Consider the following 23,895-nt stretch of genomic DNA (forward strand, 5'->3'; position numbering starts at 1 on the left):
TCACATAAGTTGAGCTGATTTTTGTCCATATGAAAGCAGAGGACCATATGGTCTGTGGCCTTTTCATCCATATGAAAGTAGAGGCACATTGTGGTGCTAGTTTGCTGGGTTTTGTCTCCGACCATCGTGTCATGATGATTTTGCAGGTACCCCGAGAGGCCCTTGAGTTTGCCGGAATGTCGATTAACTTCCGTTCTGGCAAATTCGGGTACTCCATATGTCCTATTTTCAGCAAAGGTCATGCTAAAATTTTCCGTGAATTTTAGCATGACTTTGCTAAAAATAGGACATATGGGGTACTTGCGACTAATGCATGGGCCGGGGTATCTTAGTACTTAGTTAAGTAGGATCAACTGCCCTGCCATTCTTGCTGCATTAAACCATAGGTGGCAATAGAGCCAAGTGATTAGGCCCAATAGAATTCTCCTTAGCATCGATAAACCCTAGATGATCAACCCAATATAGGTGGCAATAGAGCCAAGTGATTAGTGCCAAGTGATTAGGCCCAACCTAGGGTGCCTCGGCATCGATAAACCCTAAATGATGAAAACTTAACTTGGCTGCCCGGATGCCTCGGTGTCGATGAGAACCTAAATGATGTATGCTTAGGCTTTTAGGGTGCCTCGGCGTCGACAAACCCTAAATGATGAAAGCTTAGGCTTTTAGGGTGCCTCGGTGTCGACAAACCCTAAATGATGAGACCATGATCTTGTTCCTTGACAATAACCAACTTTTTGACCAAAGTTTTTTCCTATTTAGAGCGAAACATGGCCCACAACGATGAGGCCGGTGGTTCGGGCGGCAAGCAATTCTGGGAGCTGTCCCAGGAGATGGAGGAACAACCTCACTGCTATGAGGACGCCGCAGAAGACACCGATCCTGATTACACAACCCCTAGTGGCGTCGGGGATGACACCACTGATGGTGCCGCCGAGGATGCCACCACTGATGATGGCGGCGCACACACAGATGGCAGCCAACCGAAGAAGCAAAGGAAGGACCGGCGCCCGAATGCGCTCCGCACCCTCAAGGAGGAATTCACTCAAGTGGACTCCGACGGGAATCCAACGGAGCCCAAACATATATTCAAGGTGCTCGGTTCAGCTCGGGTGCATTCTCCGGAGCACCGTCTCGATCAACACCAAGAACCTTAGGCATAAGGACCGAGGGAATTTGCGCAACCTCCTCTTCACGAAGCTGCACGAACGATACAAGTTCCCCGCCGAATTTGAAAACACACGCCTCTCAGGGAATAAAGTGAACAATGCCGTCCTCACGAAGATGAGCACGGCCCTGTCTACTTGGAGAAGCGCGGTGAAGAGAATGATTGATAAAGGTGATAGTTATGAGAAGATCAAGGTGAAATATCCTTTGATGAGCGAAGGTGAGTACAAGGAGTTCAAGATCAAGTGTGAGAGCAGTGCAACCTCCGAATCAAGTCAGTGGGAGGAAGAAATGCGGGAGTTGAACTTAGGGGAACACAAACTCGGTCCCAGCGGTTACAGAGTGGTGGAGCCTATATGGGACAAGGAGGACGCGGAGCGTGCCGAGCAAGGCCTACCGCCCCGCTTCGAGAAATACAGCGGTAACAAGCAGACTAGGAACTATGTCAGGGCCCGGTACAAGGAGGACCCGATAACAAAGGAGGTTACCACGGATCCGAAGACCAGGGCGCTTGAGCTTGTTTTGGTAAGAATACACCCCCGCGTAATTAGCTCCATATGGTTGCACTCTAATTAATCCCCAATCTTTCTAAATGGTTCACGTTCCTTTCGCAGGACACTGAAAGCAGTAGCACGGGGTCGTCTCAGAGCTCCCCTTTCGACACCCCTTTAAAGAGGGCGTTGAACGTAATGAAAAACAAGGATAAGCTCACTAAGCCGACGTCAGCTGGTCGTGTGGCCGGCAAAGGCTTGTCCACAAAATGGGGGTCATACTATACCGCTGGTGTGCGGAGAAAAAGACCAGCTCGGAAAGCCAGATGCGCGAGGTTGAAGAACTCAAGGCACAAGTGGCGCGGATTCCGGAGCTTGTCCAAGAGCAAGTGGAACAACAACTGGGAACGAAGCTCAACGCCATGGTGCCTACGTTGATTCATGGGCTGACGACGTGGATTGCGGGCGGCCAATAGGGGCCTCCCCCGGTTCCCAGCTTCACGGCAGCAACTCGCACAGCGCGCAGGCGGCGCCATTGGTGTCTCCGGCGGCGGCGCCATTGGTGTCTCCGGCGGAGGCGGTATTCGTGTCTCCGGCGCCGGCACGGGCATTGGAGCTTAATGCAGTGTACACCGGCCGGCTGTTGGAAATATGCCCTAGAGGCAATAATAAATTAGTTGTTATTATTATATTTCCTTGTTCATGATAATCGTTTATTATCCATGCTATAATTATATTTATAGGAAACTCAGATACATGTGTGGATACATAGACAACACCATGTCCCTAGTAAGCCTCTAGTTAACTAGCTCGTTGATCAATAGATGGTTACGGTTTCCTGACCATGGACATTGGATGTCGTTGATAACGGGATCACATCATTAGGAGAATGATGTGATGGACAAGACCCAATCCTAAGCCTAGCACAAAGATCGTAGTTCGTATGCTAATGCTTTTCTAATGTCAAGTATTATTTCCTTAGACCATGAGATTGTGCAACTCCCGGATACTGTAGGAATGCTTTGGGTGTACCAAACATCACAACGTAACTGGGTGGCTATAAAGGTGCACTACAGTTATCTCTGAAAGTGTCTGTTGGGTTGGCACGAATCGAGACTGGGATTTGTCACTCCGTGTGACGGAGAGGTATCTCTGGGCCCACTCGGTAGGACATCATCATAATGTGCACAATGTGATCAAGGAGTTGATCGCGGGATGATGTGTTACGGAACGAGTAAAGAGACTTGCCGGTAACGAGATTGAACAAGGTATCGGGATACCGACGATCGAATCTCGGGCAAGTACAATACCGCTAGACAAAGGGAATTGTATACGGGATTGATTGAGTCCTTGACATTGTGGTTCATCCGATGAGATCATCATGGAACATGTGGGAGCCAACATGGGTATCCAGATCCCGCTGTTGGTTATTGACCGGAGAACGTCTCGCTCATGTCTGCATGGTTCCCGAACCTGTAGGGTCTACACACTTAAGGTTCGATGACGCTAGGGTTATAAAGGAAGTTTGTATGTGGTTACCGAATGTTGTTCGGAGTCCCGGATGAGATCCCGGACGTCACGAGGAGTTTCGGAATGGTCCGGAGGTAAAGAATTATATATGGGAAGTCCTGTTTTGGTCACCGAAAAAGTTTCGGGTTTTATCGGTAATGTACCGGGACCACCGGAAGGGTCCCGGGGGTCCACCAAGTGGGGCCACCATCCTCGGAGGGCTGCATGGGCCAAGTGTGGGAGGGGACCAGCCCCAGGTGGGCTGGTGCGCCCCCCAAGAGGCCCATGTGCCAAGAGATAAGGGAAAGGGAGAGTCCTAAAATGGGAAGGCACCTCCTAGGTGCCTTAGGGAGGATGGACTCCTCCCTGGCCGCACCCTTCCTTGGAGGAAGGGCCAAGGCTGCGCCTCCCCCCTCTCCCTTGCCCCTATATATAGTGGAGGGGAGGGAGGGCAGCCGCACCTAAGTCCCTGGCACCTCCCTCCCTCCCGTGACACCTCCTCCTCTCCCGCAGGTGCTTGGCGAAGCCCTGCAGGATTGCCACGCTCCTCCACCACCACCATGCCATTGTGCTGCTGCTGGATGGAGTCTTCCTCAACCTCTCCCTCTCTCCTTGCTGGATCAAGGCATGGGAGACGTCACTGGGCTGTACGTGGGTTGAACGCGGAGGTGCCGTCCGTTCGGCACTAGGATCATCGGTGATTTGAATCACGACGAGTACGACTCCATCAACCCCGTTCACTTGAACGCTTCCGCTTAGCGATCTACAAGGGTATGTAGATGCACTCTCCTTCCCCTCGTTGCTAGTCTCTCCATGGATAGATCTTGGTGACACGTAGGAAAATTTTGAATTTCTGCTAAGTTCCCCAACAGTGGCATCATGAGCTAGGTCTATGCGTAGTTTCTATGCACGAGTAGAACACAAGTTGTTGTGGGCATTGATTTTGTTCAATATGCTTGCCGTTACTAGTCCAATCTTGTTTCGACGGTATTGTGGGATGAAGCGGCCCGGACCGACCTTACACGTACTCTTACGTGAGACAGGTTCCACCGACTGACATGCACTTGGTGCATAAGGTGGCTAGCGGGTGCCAGTCTCTCCCACTTTAGTCGGAACGGATTCGATGAAAAGGGTCCTTATGAAGGGTAAATAGCAATTAGCATATCACGTTGTGGTTTTGCGTAGGTAAGAAACATTCTTGCTAGAAACCCATAGCATCCACGTAAAACATGCAAACAACAATTCGAGGACGTCTAACTTGTTTTTGCAGGGTATGCTATGTGATGTGATATGGCCAAGAAGAATGTGATGAATATATGTGATGTATGAGATTGATCATGTTCTTGTAATAGGAATCACGACTTGCATGTCGATGAGTATGACAACCGGCAGGAGCCATAGGAGTTGTCTTTATTTATTGTATGACCTGCATGTCATTATACAACGCCATGTAATTACTTTACTTTATTGCTAACCGGTAGCCATAGTAGTAGAAGTAATAGTTGGCGAGACAACTTCATGAAGACACGATGATGGAGATCATGATGATGGAGATCATGGTGTCATGCCGGTGACGATGATGATCATGGAGCCCCAAAGATGGAGATCAAAAGGAGCAAAATGATATTGGCCATATCATGTCACTATTTGATTGCATGTGATGTTTATCATGTTTATGCATCTTATTTGCTTAGAACGACGGTAGTAAATAAGATGATCCCTCATTAAAATTTCAAGAAGGTGTTCCCCCTAACTGTGCACCGTTGCGAAAGTTCGTCGTTTCGAAGCACCACCTGATGATTGGGTGTGATAGATTCTTACGTTCACATACAACGGGTGTAAGCCAGATTTACACACGCAGAACACTTAGGTTAACTTGACGAGCCTAGCATGTACAGACATGGCCTCGGAAGACAAGAGACCGAAAGGTCGAGCATGAGTCGTATAGTAGATACGATCAACATGAAGATGTTCACCGATGATGACTAGTCCGTCTCACGTGATGATCGGACACGGCCTAGTTGACTCGGATCATGTAATCACTTAGATGACTGGAGGGATGTCTATTTGAGTGGGAGTTCATTAGATGAACTTAATTATCCTGAACATAGTCAAAAGCCCATTGCAAATTATGTCATAGCTCGCGCTTTAGTTTTACAGTTTAGATATGTTCCTAGAGAAAATATAGTTGAAAGTTGACAGTAGCAATTATGCGGTCAGTAGAAAGCTTATGTCCTTAATGCACCGCTCAGTGTGCTGGACCTCGAACGTGGTCTGTGGATGTTGCGAACATCTGACACACACGTTTTGATGACTACGTGATAGTTCGGTAATGTTAAACAGCTTAGAATTGAGGCACCAAAGACGTTTTTTGAAACGTCGCGGAACATATGAGATGTTCTAAGGGCTGAAATTGGGATTACAGGCTCGTGCCCGCGTCAAGAGGTATGAGACCTCCGACGAGTTTTCTAGCCTACAAACTAAGGGAGAAGATCTCAATCGTTGAGCTTGTACTCAGATTGTCTGGGTACAACAATCACTTGAATCGAGTGGGAGTTAATCCTCCAGATGAGATAGTGATGTTTCTCCAAAAGACATTGCCACCAAGCTACTAGAGCTTCGTGATGAACTATAACATATCAGGGATAGATATGATGATCCTTGAAGTGTTCGCAATGTTTGACACCGCGAAAGTAGAAGTCAAGTAGGAGCATCAATTGTTGATGGTTGGTAAAACCACTAGTTTCAAGATGAGCAAGGGCAACAAGGGATACTTCATGAAACGGCAAAACAGTTGCTGCTCTAGTGAAGAAACCCAAGGTTGAACCCAAACCCGAGACTAAGCGCTTCTGTAATGAGAGGAACGGACACTGAAGCGGAACCACCCTAGATACTTGGTAGATGAGAAGGCTGGCAAGGTCGATAGAAGTATATTGGATATACATTATGTGTACTTTACTAGTACTCCTAGTAGCACCAGGGTATTAGATACCGGTTCGGTTGCTAAGTGTTAGTAACTCAAAATAAAAGCTACGGAATAAACGGAGACTAGCTAAAGGTGAGCCAACGATATGTGTTGGAAGAGTTTCCAAGGTTAAAGGGATGGACTCCTCCCTGGCCGCACCCTTCCTTGGAGGAAGGGCCAAGGCTGCGCCTCCCCCCTCTCCCTTGCCCCTATATATAGTGGAGGGGAGGGAGGGCAGCCGCACCTAAGTCCCTGGCACCTCCCTCCCTCCCGTGACACCTCCTCCTCTCCCGCAGGTGCTTGGCGAAGCCCTGCAGAATTGCCACGCTCCTCCACCACCACCACGCCGTTGTGCTGCTGCTGGATGGAGTCTTCCTCAACCTCTCCCTCTCTCCTTGCTGGATCAAGGCATGGGAGACGTCACCGGGCTGTACGTGTGTTGAACGCGGAGGTGCCGTCGGTTCGGCACTAGGATCATCGGTGATTTGAATCACGACGAGTACGACTCCATCAACCCCGTTCACTTGAACGCTTCCGCTTAGCGATCTACAAGGGTATGTAGATGCACTCTCCTTCCCCTCATTGCTAGTCTCTCCATGGATAGATCTTGGTGACACGTAGGAAAATTTTGAATTTCTGCTATGTTCCCCAACACCGGCACCTCGCCAGCAAGCGCCCCCTCCGTCAGTTGCACGCCCGCCGTTGGCGGTGCCTCGACATTAGCCGAGCTCGACGGCATCACGGTAACTAAGCCTCTTGGCCGTTGACTTCATCTCCTTGCCTTTGACTAGGCATCCCTGATGCCCTGTACATGTTTTCGCAGGGCGCCGCCGACGTTCCTTGCACTCTTCTGCACTTCGTGGGCGCCGAGTTGGTCAATGTCACCAAGGCCAGAATCCTTCAACCAGGCAACCGCCTGTTCCACGGTAATCCGATGGCACCCACAGTGTATAGGGTTGAAGTGGTTCGGGTGCGGCCAGGATGCGACGAGCTGTTACCTCCGATTCGACCCGCTGGGTCCGATGAAGAAGATGAGATGACCCTCAGCGCCAACGTAAACTGGCCCCTGCTTTGGCCGTAGAGCCAGATTCGTTTGGGGGCGGGGGACACCACCCCACAGACAAGACCGCCAGTCGTGCCGGCGCCAAGCCATGGCAAGAACGCCGCAATGCTACCGGACCTGCCGGACATCCCTATGGAACAGGATCCGGACAGCCCTATGGCACAGGATCCGGACGGCGACGACAATGACGACGGTACATTTACCAAAGTTGATAAGTACTTTGCCGAACATGGGTACACTGATGAGTTCTGCGGGCCTCTTTCTCAAGAACCCAACCAAGACGACTGCGATCTAGCTGGTACGGCAGAGAAATCCAATTGCAACAGGCGTCGTCTGGCGTTCAGTTCTTAGGACACGCCTCCAGCTCCCGCCTTCACCGAGCCTCAGATAGCTGAGGTGCGAAATATTATCAGCCCCAACACGCTCAAGAAGGCGGTCTGTGAGCAGAACTCGGTCCCATTACAGGAGATCAAGAAGAAGGGACGGAAGCGAAAGACTAACAAGGGCGCCGGTGCGAGCCAGCCGGCACCGAGTTCGATCCGTGCTCAGGAAGGGCCACCTTCACCTAAGGATATCTCGAGGAGGGTGCATGTGGCGGGTAGGGTGATGCTACCGCCAAATATGCTGAATGCTGCAACCGGTGCTATGCGAAGTCTGCACGACAGTGTTCTTTCTTTGGAGAAGCGGCGTCTCAGAGAGAATGATGTGGCATACCCGGTTTTCATGGCCAACATGCCAGAGGGCAAGGGCTTTGTGGATGGCGACATCGGGGGTACGATCGTCCTGCGGTTTGATGACATCTTTGCTATGTTTAACCTTCATCCGCTGCACTACACCTTCGTTCGGCTGTTTTCGCTGAGTATGGAGATGCGGATCATTAGAGACAAGACCCCGGACATCGTGATAGTCGACCCCTTCTACATGCGTGCCAAGCACTTGAGCAGCGCTGGGGACCGCCAAGTTGCGAGTTCACACCTCGAAGGCGTCATTCTGGCAAACCCAGATAAGGATAACTTCCTTGTGGCTTCCTTTCCCGAGTAAGTCATCCCTTAACCGCCCCGTAACATATGATTTCTTAGATTTCGATCGTTCTTTTTTTTCTAACATTCCATGTTCTATGCAGTGACACACATTGCACACTCATCCTCTTAAGCCCGAAATATTCCATGGCCACGTATTTCGACCCGAACCGTAACTCCAAGATAGACTACACAAATGTCAAGAAAATTCTTGATGATGTTCTCCCCGGCTACGCCAAATCTGGAGGCACCTTCACCAGGGCAGTTCGTAAGTACGGCAAGCACACCTTCTCACACAATACGAATTTCTGCTGCGTCAAGCAGTTGCCTGGTGGTCAGAAGGATGCCTACTATGCCCTCCATCACATGCAGGCAATCGTAAGGGACCATCATCACCTTCTGCTACTAGATAGTCTCAAAGATTGGGCCGAGAGGTTGTCGGCAATCCAGGACGCGGACCTCAGACAAGAATTCTTTCGCATCCAGTCGGAGTTTGCGGACATCATCCATCAAGATGTCCTTCATACCTCGGGGCAGTTCTACCTCAGATATCAACTGTCCAACAATGAGATAGATGGAACGCTACAAATGCAGGGTGACAACAACCGCAATTTCATGACCATCACGACAGACGGCGGCTTCATCCACGCTCCTGTCCGATGAGTCGAGTCGAAAGTAGTGATGTGTAGTTCTGAAACATTGATTGGCTCATGTTATAATTAAACTTTAATGAATTTGTATGTCTCTTTGGTTTGGACAGTCATTCAACTTAGATGTAATCGATGCTATTTATTAGTAGGATCATGAATCGTGCTATTAATGTCTTGCTTTTCTCTTCCGATCCTTTTGTTGCATACTTACATATTGCTTATGTATTGTCTGTTGTCTGTTGTTTGGCTTGTGCATAGAGATGTCGTCGTATGTCGTGTACAAGGGTAAGGTTCCCGGAGTCTACGACGACTGGGAGGAGTGTCGAAGATAGGTTCACCGTTTCAGCGGTAACAGTTACAAAGGGTACACCACTAGGGCGGAGGCCGAATCTAGATACGCCCGCTATCTAGCGGGAGAGAGGAGGGAGCGTTGCAGGAACCGGATGAAGACCAGTTTGATCGCGATGATGCTCATCGTGATGACCGCAGCTCTCTTTTATGTGATGGTAGTTTAGATGATCGATATCGACTTGTAATGTGAAGACAAACTCGATACTCGCGGTCTTGAGACTTTTAATGTTTTATCTTTGTTCGGTCTTTTGAATTCGGAGACTAATATGATGAATTGTATTTGAAGACTAATCTTCTATTGTATTCGATGAATCTGCTGTTGCTGTGTGCTGCTGTCTATATTCTGTCCAATAATATATTTTGTAACCTGTGCAAAAATCAGAAAAGCAAAAAAAATCAAATATTCATACTAATGGCGCATCAAGGCAGAGTGCGCCATTAGTATGCCAAAGGATACTAGTGGCGCATCAGGGCAGAGTGCGCCATTAGTATGACAAAGCACATGGTTACATATGGTCCCCCGGGAGGCATACTAATGGCGCATGGAGTTACATACTAATGGCGCACTGCTTGGTGCGCCATTAGTATACCAGATACTAATGGCGCACCAGTGGTGCGCCATTAGTAAAAAATTCTAGTGGAGTGCTACTAATGGCGAACCGATAGTGCACCATTAGTAGGCAAAACCGGTGCGCCATTAGTAGTCCTTTTCCTAGTAGTGAAGAGGGGGATGAACCAACCCGCAACGATCCACAGTCTTCACGTCAGCCCGGTGATGAATCATGATCCGGCAGCTGGTTTAGTTTCTGCACACTGCGATCCGTGTGATAAACAATTATCCTTTTGGGCATCAAAGCGCCTTGTAATAGGCTAGTTAAAAAACTTCTTTGATCTGTTTACCATCGTGCACTTTTGCATAATATTGTTTAATCTGTCATGATGATGTTATGTCTGCTTATGTGCCTTAGCAACTTTATTGAATCCTGTTCCTACAGATAACAGTTTGAAAATGTCCTGGCGGTTTACCACCGGACGGGTCATAATGCCTAATATAAAACCATGGTTTATAACCAAGGATGTACTTTTAAGAATAATATGAAATACATTATACCTATGATGTTGAATCACATCGTTGGTTGTACCAACTTTTTGCAGTAAGGGTGATAACCCAAATCTGGAGTGCTGATAACCCCTCACCATGCTGTGCTGGTTTATAATGAAGACATGCCGGGTTATAATAAACACCGGATGATCATCCTGGCGACTTATAGTCAAAACCAGGCCGGGTTAACAAACACCGGTTTATAATTGGTTGTGTACTAACAACTTACAGTTGAAACCCAAGTTGGGTTAACAAACATGGGGTTATGTTGACGACTTATAGTCGGGCCGGGTCGATAGACGCCGGTTTATCATAAAACCTTATCAAAGGAGAAAAGACTTTGACAAATAAAAGCAAATGAAAGCTTGTAGTCGAGGCTTTTCAAGGGCTGCCACGCCCAAATTCGAGGCTTTTCATGGGCTGCCAGGTGATGTCTACTACACAACCTTCTTCTTGTAGACGTTGTTGGGCCTGCAAGTGCACAGGTTTGTAGGACAGTAGCAAATTTCCGTCAAGTGGATGACCTAAGGTTTATCAATCTGTAGGAGGCGTAGGATGAAGATGGTCTCTCTCAAACAACCTTGCAACCAAATAACAAAGAGTCTCTTGTGTCCCCAACACACCCAATACAATGGTAAATTGTATAGGTGCACTAGTTCGGCGAAGAGATGGTGATACAAGTGCAAAAAAGATACTAGATATAGGTTTTTGTAATCTGAAAATATAAAAACAGCAAGGTAGTAAGCGATAAAAGTGAGCGTAAACGGTATTGCAATGATAGGAAACAAGGCCTAGGGTTCATACTTTCACTAGTGCAAGTTCTCTCAACAATAATAACATAGATAGATCATATAACAAGCCCTCAACATGCAACAAAGAGTCACTCCAAAGCCACTAATAGCGGAGAACAAACATAGAGATTATGGTAGGGTACGAAACCCCCTCAAAGTTATCCTTTCTGTTCTATCTATTCAAGAGTTCGTAGTAAAATAACATAAAGCTATTCTTTCCGCTCAATCCATCATAGAGTTCATACTAGAATAACACCTTAAGACACAAATCAACCAAAACCCGAATGTCACCTAGATACTCCATTGTCGCCTCAAGTATCCGTGGGCATGATTATATGATATGCGTCACACAATCTCAGATTCATCCAACCAACATAAAAGTACTTCAAAGAGTGCCCCAAAGGTACTACCGGAGAGTCAAGAACGTGTGCCAACCCCTATGCATAGGTTCCCAATGTCACGAAACTCGCAAGTTGATCACCAAAACATACATCAAGTGGCACATGATATCCCATTGTCACCACAGATAATCACGGCAAGACATACATCAAGTGTTCTCATAAAGACTCAATCCGATAAGATAACTTCAAAGGGGAAACTCAATTCATCACAAGAGAGTAGAGGGGGAGAAACATCATAAGATCCAACTACAATAGCAAAGCTCGGGATACATCAAGATCGTGCCATAGAGGGAACACGAGAGAGAACACGAGAGAGAGAGAGATCAAACACATAGCTACTGGCACATACCCTCAGCCCCGAGGGTGAACTACTCCCTCCTCGTCATGGATAGTGTTGGGATGATGAAGATGGCCTCCGGTGATGGGATCCCCCTCTGGCAGGGTGCCGAAACAGGGCCCCGATTGGTTTTTGGTAGCTACAGAGGCTTGCGGCGGCGGAACTCCCGATCTATCTTCTATTCTGGAAGTTTTACGATACGTAGGTATATATGGGTGCAGGGGGTATGTCGGTGGAGCTACGGGGGCCCCACGAGGCAGGGGGCATGCCCAGGGGGCGCCCCCCACCCTCGTTTGCACCTCCCGTATCTTCTGACGTGCACTCCAAGTCCATTGGGTGGCTTCCCTTCCAAAAATAACTTCTCCAGTTGATTTTGTTCCATTTTGACTCCATCTGATATTCCTTTTCCTCGAAACACTGAAATAGGCATAAAACAGCAAATCTAGGCTGGGCCTCCGGTTAATAGGTTAGTCCAAAAAATAATATAACAGTGGATAATAAAGCCCAATATTGCCTAAAACAGTAGATAAAGTAGCATGGAGCAATCAAAAATTATAGATACGTTGGATACGTATCACCAGGCCACTGAGTTAAACCATTTTACAAAGCCTTTTAAGATGGACCTCACATTAACCAATCGTCGTTTTAACTTTGACAAGTTCAGGGTCTGTATAAGATTGACTTGTCAAACGTTCGGCGGGTCATACCAGGATTACCTGGGCGGAGTGACTTACTTGATGAAGGTAGGTTAACCCGGGGTTTTAGGTGAATACACCTAGCTTCCAAGCCTGGCTTGATAGCCTATTACAAGGGTCCTTTAAAATTCTTTGTTGCTTTGCACAAAGAGCCCCCAAGTAACATTTTGAGTTGTGCTCAGTGGGTGCCTATGTTTGAGTTGTGCTTGGCAACAAACTCTCTTTGGCCCCTTGGGTGTGAAGCCCCCAAGCTTTGTTGTGGCTTTATACGCTGGTTTAATGGACAATCAGGACTCCGCTCTATAAGCAGAAGCCCCCATGTAACCAATAATTTTTTGAAGAATGGCAGAGGCCCCACTTTTAGCAAGGATGCCGGTTTATTATATTGATCATAATATATGCATTGTCAAAAATATGTACATAATAGGAGCCTATGGCTCAGGTTTAGTAAGGCTGAAGATGAGCAATATTCCACGGCCGACGGGTCTGCTCCTCTGATTTACGTGAGTCCTTGTGCTCTCTAACATCAATAAGGTAGTATGACCCCTTGTTGAGATTCTTGCTGACCACAAAAGGTCCTTCCCAAGGTGGGGATAACTTGTGCATATCGGTATGATCTTGAATGAGCCAGAGCACTAAGTCATCTTCTTGAAAAGTTCTGGTCTTAACCCGGCGGCTGTGATAACGCCGTAGGTCTTGCTGATAAATCGCCGAATGAGCCGCCACCATGTCCCGTTTTTCATCTAACAGGTCCAGCGCTTCTTGGCGTGTTTGCTCGTTGTCTGCTTCAACATATGCTGCCACCCGAGGTGAGTCATGGCGAATATCACTGGGAAGAACTGGCTCTGCCCCATAAACCATGAAGAAAGGCATATAACCCGTAGATCGATTAGTTGTGGTGTTAATGCTCCACAACACGGAAGGCAACTCTTCCACCCAACAACCCGACGTCCTCTTCAAAGGAACCATAAGCCGGGGCTTGATTCCCTTCAAGATTTCCTAATTAGCTCTCTCAGCTTGACCATTGGATTGGGGGTGAGCCACTGATGACACATCAAGCCGGATGTGCTCTCATTGACAAAGGTCCTCCATAGCACCTTTGGAGAGGTTCGTGCCATTCTCTGTTATGACACTGTGTGGAAAACCGAAGTGGAAGATCACTTTGTTCATGAATTGAACCGTTGTGGCTGCGTCACACTTGCTAACTGGCTCCGCCTCAACCCACTTAGTGAACTTATCAACAGCCACCAAAAGGTGGGTCTTCTTATCTTTGACCGCTTAAAAGGCCCTACCATATCAAGCCCCCAAGTTGCAAATGGCCAAGTGATCAGAATCATCCTTAGCTCTTGAGTCGGAACATGAGCTCGGCGTGAAAATTTCTGACAACCATCGCACCTTTTCACCAAGTCCTCAGCATCAGCATGAGCCGTCAGCCAATAGAAGCCGTGACGAAAAGCTTTAGCCACTAAAGATTTTGAACCGGCGTGGTGACCATAGTCGCCTTCGTGGATCTCATGCAAAATCTCACGGCCTTCTTCAGGAGAAACGCAACGCTGAAACGCCCCCGAGATGCTTTAGTGATGTAAATCGCCATTATGAATAGTCATGGACTTGGATCGCCGGATTATCTGTCTGGCCAAAACTTCAACCTCTGGTAACTCGCCCCGGTTCATATATGCCAAATATGGAACCATCCAATCCGGAATAATATGAAGAGCCGCCACCAGCTGATCCTCCGGATCAGGAATAGCTAGGTCCTCCTCTGTAGGTAACTTGACCGACGGATTATGCAAAACATCCAGAAAGGTATTGGGCGGCACCGGTTTACCCTGAGACCCCAGCCGGCTTAAAGCGTCTGCCGCTTCATTTTTGCGCCGATCAATGTGCTCAACCTGGTAACCCTTGAGGTGACCAGCAACAATATCCACCTCTCGTCGATAAGCCGCCATGAGTGGATCCTTAGAATCCCAAGTACCAGAGACTTGCTGAGCCACTAGATCAGAGTCCCCAAAGCATCGTACTCGGCTTAGGTTCATTTCCTTAGCCACCCAAAGACCGTGGAGTAGGGCCTCGTACTCAGCTGCATTGTTAGTACAGGGAAACATTAAGCGGAGAATGATACGTCTCCAACGTATCTATAATTTTTTATTGTTCCATGCTATTATATTACCCCTTTTGGATGTTTATGGGCTTTATTTTACACATTTATATCATTTTTACGACTAACCTACTAACCGGAGGCCCAACCCGTATTGCTGTTTTTTGCCTATTGCAGTATTTCAAAGAAAAGGAATATCAAACGGAGTCCAAACAGAATGAAACCTTCGGGAGCGTGATTTTTGGAACGAACGAGATCCAGAGGACTTGGAGTGCAAGTCAAGAAGCAATTGAGGCGGCCAGGAGATAGGAGGGAGCGCCCACCCCTCCTGGGCGTGCCCCTGTCTCCTAGGCCCCTCGAGCGGCCACCGATGTACTTCTTGCTCCTATATATACCTACGTAGCCTGAAAACATCCAGGGAGCCACCGAAACACAATTTCCACCGCCGTAACCTTCTGTATCCGCGAGATCCCATCTTGGAGCCTTCGCCGGCGCTCCGTCGGAGGGGGAATCGACCATGGAGGGCTTCTACATCAACACCATAGCCCCTCCGATGAGTTGTGAGTAGTTTACCACAGACCTTCAGGTCCATAGTTATTTGCTAGATCGCTTCTTCTCTCCTTTTGGATCTCAATACAATGTTCTCCCCCTCTCTTGTGGAGATCTATTCGATGTAAACTCATTTTGCGGTGTGTTTGTCGAGATCCGATGAATTGTGGGTTTATGATCAAGTTTATCTATGAGAAATATTTGAATCTTCTCTGGATTCTTTTATGTATGATTGAGTTATCTTTGCAAGTCTCTTTGAATTATCAGTTTGGTTTGGCCTACTAGATTGATCTATCTTGCCATGGGAGAAGTGCTTAGCTTTGGGTTCAATCTTGCGGTGTCCTTACCCAGTGACAGAAAGGGTTGCAAGGCACGTATTGTATTGTTGCCATTGAGGATAAAAAGATGGGGCTTATATCATATTGCTTGAGTTTATCCCTCTACATCATGTCATCTTTCTTAATGCGTTACTCTGTTCATATGAACTTAATACTCTAGATGCATGCTGGATAGTGGTCGATGTGTGGAGTAATAGTAGTAGATGCAGGCAGGAGTCGGTCTACCTGTCACGGACGTGATGCCTATATACATGTTCATGCCTAGATAATCACATAATTATTCGCTTTTCTATCAATTGCTCGACAGTAATTTGTTCACCCACCGTAATACTTATGCTATCTTGAGAGAAGCCACTAGTGAAACCTATGGCCCCCGGGTCTATCTTTTATCATATAAGCTTTCAATCTACTTTTATTTGCATCTTTACTTTTTGCATATATATTATAAAATACCAAAAATATATTTATCTTATCATACTATCTCTGTCAAATCTCACTTTTGCAAGTGGCCGTGAAGGGATTGACAACCCCTTTATTGCGTTGGTTGCGAGTTCTTTGTTTGTTTGTGTAGGTGCATGGGACTTTTGTGGAGCCTCCTACTGGATTGATACCTTGGTTCTCAAAAACCGAGGGAAATACTTACGCTACTATTGTTGCATCACCCTTTCCTCTTCAAGGAAAACCAACGCAAGCTCAAGACGTAGCAAGAAGGATTTCTGGCGCCGTTGCTGGGGAGGTCGTCGCTCAAGTCAAGACATACCAAGTACCCATCACAAACTAATCTCCCTCGCATTTACATTATTTGCCATTTGCCTCTCGTTTTCCTCTCCCCCATTTCACCCTTACCGTTTTATTCGCCCTCTCTTTACCAATCTTCTCCTCTCTCTTTCGCTTGCCTTTTTGTTTGCTTGTGTCTCCATGTGCCTTCTATGTGCTTGCATCTTTGCTTGCTAAATCTATTGATATGGATCCACTTAAAGTCTTCTACTTGGATCATCTTCGATCCTTATGCGCTCGTGTTGAAACCCCAACTAGCCTAGTTGATGGGAAATCTTTAGATGAGCATGCTCATTTTGTGCATCATCGTGTGTCTCAAAAAGGGGTACTCTTATGGGATCAAATAAACCGTTTATTGTGTTATGCTTGGAATCTTTGTGAAATTTGTGATTTTACTTGTTGCTCTAAGAACTCTAAAAAACACCTTCCCTGCCTATGTGAGTTTAATGATAATGAAATGTTATCTTCTTATGCAAAGGGTGTTTATAGTTACTATGATATCGAACAAATTGAAGAATTTGTTGCTTTTAAGGGTGCTTATGAAGTTGCTTCTTTGATTGAAAAGTATGATATTACTCTCTACGAATCTGAAAATTTTGACATACTTAAATATTGCTATGAAAACTATGCTCATAATGTCTATGTCAAAGAATTTATTAAGAGAATGACTGTTGCTTTGGAAGAAAATAATGATATGCATGAATCTATAGATGATCCCGATGATTTGATTGAAATATCCCTTGATGAACATGATGCTTGCTATTCTTGTGGCCATGATGCCAATATTTATGAAGATGAATTTGCTATAGTTCCTTATGTTAAACATGAGATCATTGCTATTGCACCCATACTTAGTAGTTCCGTCAATGAAAAGCATGATTGCAATGATGTTACTATAAATTCTCTTGATGTCAATTGTGCTAATAATATGCAAAACCCTAAGCTTGGGGATGCTAGTTTTGCTATGTCTACTACTTGTTGCAATGATCATGATCGGGGTGATTCTTCTTTTGATCTTAAAAATATATTTAAGCCCCATGATGAATATGAGATTGATAATAGTGTTTGCAATAATACTGAAAGTCGGTTTGGAAGAGTATCAACTTTAGACCCCACACATTTGGATAATGTTCAATCTTATGAAGTTTTCGATAAAAGTGGGTTTGGAGATGTCATGACTTTAGTTAATGTTAATCCCACTATTTTGGAAGAGTGTCAACTTTGCATGCATGTGGATCATGTTGAGAATATGTTATGTGATAGCTATTTTGTTGAATTTTCTTATGATCCCACATGTAATAATTATGAGAGAGGAAAATATGGTTGTAGAAATTTTCATGTTACTAAATTACCTCTCTTCATGTTGAGATTGCTATCATCTCTTTGTTCTTCCTTGCATATGCTAGTTTTTGCTTTCCTTAATAATTTGTTTGCTTAGAAGATACCTATGCATAGGAAGTATGTTAGACTTAGATGTGTTTTTCACATGCTACATGATGCTCTCTTTGCGCTTCAATTCTTGTCTTTCATGTGAGCATCATTAAAATTATCAATGCCTAGCTAAAAAGGTGTTAAACAATAGAGCTAGTTGGGAGGCAACCCAATTTTATTTGTGTTCTTTGTTTTGGTTCCTGTTTAGTAATAAATTTTGCATCTACGTTCTGTTTAGATGTGTTTTCATGTTTTATTTAGTGTTTGTGCCAAGTAGAACCTATAGGATAACCTATGGTAATAGTTAATTTGATTCTGCTGAAAAACAGAAACTTTGCGCTCACGATAATTTTTTTAATAAATCACAGAAACATGCTCTTGCAATGATTCTTTTTTCTGTAGATCAATAGACAAATTGTTTAGGACTTCCTATTTTTGTAGGATTTTTGGAGTTCCATAAGTAGCCGAAAGTTACAGATTGCTACAGACTGTTCTGTTTTTGACAGATTCTGCCTTTCGTGTGTTGTTTGCTTATTTTGATGCATCAATGGCTAGTATGTAAGGGTATGAACCATAGAGAAATTGGAATACAGTAGGTTTAACACCAATATAAATAAAGAATGATTTCATTACAGTACCTTATGTGGTGGTTTTTCTTTCTTTCACCAACGGAGCTTATGAAATTTCCTGTTGAGTTTTGTGTTGTGAAGTTTTCAAGTTTTGGGTAAAGATTTGATGGACTATGGAATAAGGAGTTGCAAAAGCCTAAGCTTGGGGATGACCAAGGCACCCCAATATATTCAAGAATAGCCAAAAGCCTAAGCTTGGGGATGCCCCCAAAATCATCCCCTCTTTCGTCTTCGTTCATTGGTAACTTTACTTGGAGCTATATTTTTATTCGCCACATGATATGTGTTTTGCTTGGAGAGTCGTGTATTATATTAGTCTTTACTTTTTAGTTTAACACAATCATCCTTGCTGTACACACCTTTTGGGAGAATCCCACTTGATTAGAATTTATTAGAATATGCTATGTGCTCCACTTATATCTTTTGAGCTAGATAGTTTTTGCTCTAGTGCTTCACTTATATCTTTTAGAGCACGGTGGTGGCTTAATTTTGTAGAAATTGCTAGTCTCTCATGCTTCACTTATATTATTTTGAGAGTCTCTTAGAACAGCATGGTATTTGCTATGGTTATGAATTTGTTCCTAGAATGATGAGCATCCAAGTTGGGTATAATAAAAACTATCATAGAAAGTGCATTAAACACTAGGATCAATTTGATGCTTGATAATTGTTTTGAGATATAAAGGTAGTAATGTTAGGGTCATGCTAGTGGGTAATTATGAAATTGAGAAATACTTGTGTTGAAGTTGGCAAGTCCCGTAGCATGCACGTATGGTAAAAGTTGTGTGACAAATTTGTTGCTTGAGGTTCTCTTTTGATTGTCTCCCTTATAAGTGGCAGTCGGGGACGAGCGATGGTCTTTTCCTACCAATATATCCCTCTAGGGGCATGCGTAGTAGTACTTTGCTTCGAGGGCTACTTCGAGGGCTAAGTAGAATTTTGCAATAAGTATATGAGTTCTTTATGACCAATGTGAGTCCATGGATATACGCACACTCATCCTTCCATTTACCTAGCCTCTATTATACCGCGCAACTTTCGCCGGTAGCATGCACCCATTATTTACCTTCTTCAAAACAGCCACCATACCTACCTATTATGGCATTTCCATAGCCATTCCAAGATATATTGCCATGCAACTTTCCACCATTCCGTTTATTATGACACGCTCCATCATTGTCATATTGCTCTTTGCATGATCATGTAGTTGACATCGTATTTGTGGCAAAGCCACCTTCATAATTTTCATACATGTCGCTCTTGATTCATTGCATATCCCGGTACACCGTTGGAGGCATTCATATAGAGTCATATCTTGTTCTAGCTTTGAGTTGTAATTCTTGAGTTGTAAATCAATAAAAGTGTGATGATCTTCATTATTAGAGCATTGTCCCAGTGAGGAAAGGATGATGAAGACTATGATTCCCCCACAAGTCAGGATGAGACTTCGGACCTTACAAAAAAAGAAAAAAAAAGAAAAAAAAGAGAGAAAGGCCAAAAAAACGGCCAAAGAAAAAAAAAGAAAAGAAAAGAAAAGAAAAAATATATAAAATGAGAGAAAAAGAGAGAAGGGACAATTGCTACTATCTCTTTTCCACAATTGTGCTTCAAATAGCACCATGATCTTCATGATAGAGAGTCTCCTATGTTGTCACTTTCATATACTAGTGGGAATTTTTCATTATAGAACTTGGCTTGTATATTCCAATGATGGGCTTCCTCAAAATGCCCTAGGTCTTCGTGAGCAAGCAAGTTGGATGCACACCCACTTAGTTTCTTTTGTTGAGCTTTCATACATTTATAGCTCTAGTGCATCCGTTGCATGGCAATCCCTACTCACTCACATTGATATATATTAATGGGCATCTTCATAGCCCGTTGATACACCTAGTTGATGTGAGACTATCTTCTCCCTTTTGTCCTTACAACCACCACCATATACCACCATAGTGCTATGTCCATGGCTTGCGCTCATGTATTGTGTAAGAGTTGAAAAAAAGCTGAAGCACGTTAAAAAGCATGAACCAATTGCTCGGCTCGTCATCGGGGTTGTACATGATGGGAGTATTTTTTCTAATGAAAATTAAGCATGGCCTAACTATATGATTTTGTAGGGATAAGCTTTCTTTGGCTATGCTATTTTGATAGGACATGATTATTGGTTAGCATGCTTTGAAGTATTATTATTTTTATGTTTTATAAGCTTTTATCTTGAATCATTTGGATCTGAACATTCATGCCACAATAAAGAAAAGTACATTGAGAATTATGCTAGGTAGCATTCCACGTCAAAAATTCTGTTTTTATCATTTACCTACTCGAGGACGAGCAGGAATTAAGCTTGGGGATGCTTGATACGTCTCCAACGTATCTATAATTTTTTATTGTCACATGCTATTATATTACCCCTTTTGGATGTTTATGGGCTTTATTTTACACATTTATATCATTTTTGGGACTAACCTACTAACCGGAGGCCCAGCCCGTATTGCTGTTTTTTTTTGCCTATTTCAGTATTTCGAAGAAAAGGAATATCAAACGGAGTCCAAACGGAATGAAACCTTCGGGAGCATGATTTTTGGAACAAACGTGATCCAAAGGAATGGGAGTGCAAGTCAAGAAGCAATCGAGGCGGCCAGAAGATAGGATGGCGCGCCCACCCCTCCTGCGCGCGCCCCCTGTCTCCTGGGCCCCTCGAGCAGCCACCGACATACTTCTTCCTCCTATATATACCTACGTACCCCAAAAACATCCAGGGAGCCACTGAAACACAATTTCCACCGCCGTAACCTTTTGTATCCGCGAGATCCCATCTTGGAGCCTTCGCCGGCGCTCCGCTGGAGGGGGAATCGACAACGGAGGGCTTCTACATCAACACCATAGCCCCTCCGATGAGTTGTGAGTAGTTTACCATAGACCTTCGGGTCCATAGTTATTAGCTAGATCGCTTCTTCTCTCTTTTTGGATCTTAATACAATGTTCTCCCCCTCTCTTGTGGAGATTTATTCGATGTAAACTCTTTTTGCGGTGTGTTTGTTGAGATCCGATGAATTGTGGGTTTATGATCAAGTTTATCTATGATAAATATTTGAATCTTCTCTGAATTCTTTTTTGTATGATTGAGTTATCTTTGCAAGTCTCTTCTAATTATCAGTTTGGTTTGGCCTACTAGATTGATCTTTCTTGCCATGGGAGAAGTGCTTAGCTTTAGGTTCAATCTTGCGGTGTCCTTACCCAGTGACAGAAAGGGTTGCAAGGCACGTATTGTATTGTTGACATCGAGGATAAAAAGATGGGGTTTATATCATATTGCTTGAGTTTATCCCTCTACATCATGTCATCTTTCTTAATGCATTACTCTGTTCTTATGAACTTAATACTCTAGATGCATGCTGGATAGCAGTCGATGTGTGGAGTAATAGAAGTAGATGCAGGCAGGAGTTGGTCTACTTGTCACAGATGTGATGCCTATATACATCATCATGCCTAGATAATCTCATAATTATTCACTTCTCTATCAATTGCTCCACAGTAATTTGTTCACCCACCGTAATGCTTATGCTATCTTGAGAGAAGCCACTAGTGAAACCTATGGCCCCGGGGTCTATCTTTTATCATATAAGATTTCAATCTACTTTTATTTGCATCTTTACTTTTTGCATCTATATTATAAAATACCAAAAAAAATATTTATCTTATCATACTATCTCTGTCAGATCTCACTTTCGCAAGTGGCCATGAAGAGATTGACAACCCCTTTATTGCGTTGGTTGCGAGTTCTTTGTTTGTTTGCGTAGGTGCGTGGGACTTTTGAGGAGCCTCCTACTAGATTCATACCTTGGTTCTCAAAAACTGAGGGAAATACTTACGCTACTATTGCTGCATCACCCTTTCCTCTTCAAGGAAAACCAACGCAAGCTCAAGGTGTAGCAGAGAACATAACGAATTTTATCACCTCGAGGGGAAGTAAGGACAACTCCAGCCCCCAAGCTCTCCAATTGCCTGGACCCGTCGAAGTGGATAGTCAAGTACCTGTTATCCGGTTCATCCTCTGGTGCCTGTAACTCCGTCCAGTCATTGATGAAGTCCATGAGCGCCTGGGACTTGATGGCCATTCGAGGCATATATTTCACCCCGTGAGGCCCGACCTCAATAGCCCACTTAGCAACCCGGCCAGTTGCCTCCCTGTTTTGGATGATATCCCCCAATGGAGAGGAACTGACCACAGTGATGGGATGGCCCTGAAAGTATTGCTTAAGCTTTTGGCTTGCCATAAGAACCCCATACATAAGCTTCTGCCAATGTGGATATCTCTACTTCGTCTCAATGAGCACTTCACTAATATAATAAACCGTCCGTTGAACCGGATATTCCTTCCTAGCCTCCTTGCGTTCTACTAGAATGGCCACGCTGACAGCCCGGGCATTGACAGCCACATATAACAACAGTGGCTCATTATTGATCGGAGAAGCAAGGACAGGTGGCTCGGCTAACTGCTTCTTCAAATCCTCAAACGCTGCGTTAGCAGCATCACTCCAGACAAAGTTGTTTGTCTTTTTCATCATCTGATATAAAGGGATCGCCTTCTCCCCCAACCGGCTGATAAACCGGCTCAGGGCTGCAATACGAACCGCCAGACGTTGAACATCATTGATACACACCGGTTTAGCCAGAGACGTAATAGCCTTGATTTTTTTCCGGATTAGCTTCAATGCCCATGTTAGACACCAGAAAACCCAAAAGTTTGCCCGCCGGAACACCATAGACGCACTTGGCTGGATTAAGCATCATCTTATAAACCCAAAGGTTATCAAAGGTTTCCTTCAACTCATCTGTCAGTGTTTCCTTCTTCCTGGACTTCACCACAATATCGTCTACATAAGCATGAACATTGCGCCCAATTTGATCATGAAGACAATTCTGCACACACCGCTGATAAGTCGCCTGGGCACTCTTGAGCCCAAAAGTCATAGACACATAGTAGAAGGCTCCAAAGGGAGTTATAAAAGCTGTTTTCTACTGGTCCTTAACTACCATCTTGATCTGATGATAACCAGAATAAGCATCCAAGAAACTTAAACGCTCACAACCCGCCGTATCATCAATCATCTGTTCAATATGAGGGAGAGGAAAAGGATTGTCCAGACAAGCCTTGTTCAACTCTGTGTAATCCACACACATGTGCCAAGTGTCGTTCTTCTTAAGCACTAGCACTGGATTAGGCAGCCACTCCAGATGAAAAACCTCAATGATAAGCCCAACCGCCAAAAGCCGGGCTACCTCCTCACCAATAGCCTTGTGCCTTTCTTCATTGAAGCGGCGAAGAAACTACTTGATCGGTTTAAACTTGGGATCAATATTGAGATTGTGCTCAGCGAGTTCCCTCGGCACACCTGGCATGTCAGAAGGTTTCCATGCAAAGATGTCCCACTTCTCACGGATGAACTCGATGAGCGTGCTTTCCTATTTCGGCTCCAGGTTAGTGCTGATACTCAACTGCTTGGATGAATCGCCAGGAACAAAATCAACCAGCTT

Source organism: Triticum dicoccoides, chromosome 4A (genome assembly GCF_002162155.2).
Source record: "Triticum dicoccoides isolate Atlit2015 ecotype Zavitan chromosome 4A, WEW_v2.0, whole genome shotgun sequence".
Classification (NCBI taxonomy): domain Eukaryota; kingdom Viridiplantae; phylum Streptophyta; class Magnoliopsida; order Poales; family Poaceae; genus Triticum; species Triticum dicoccoides.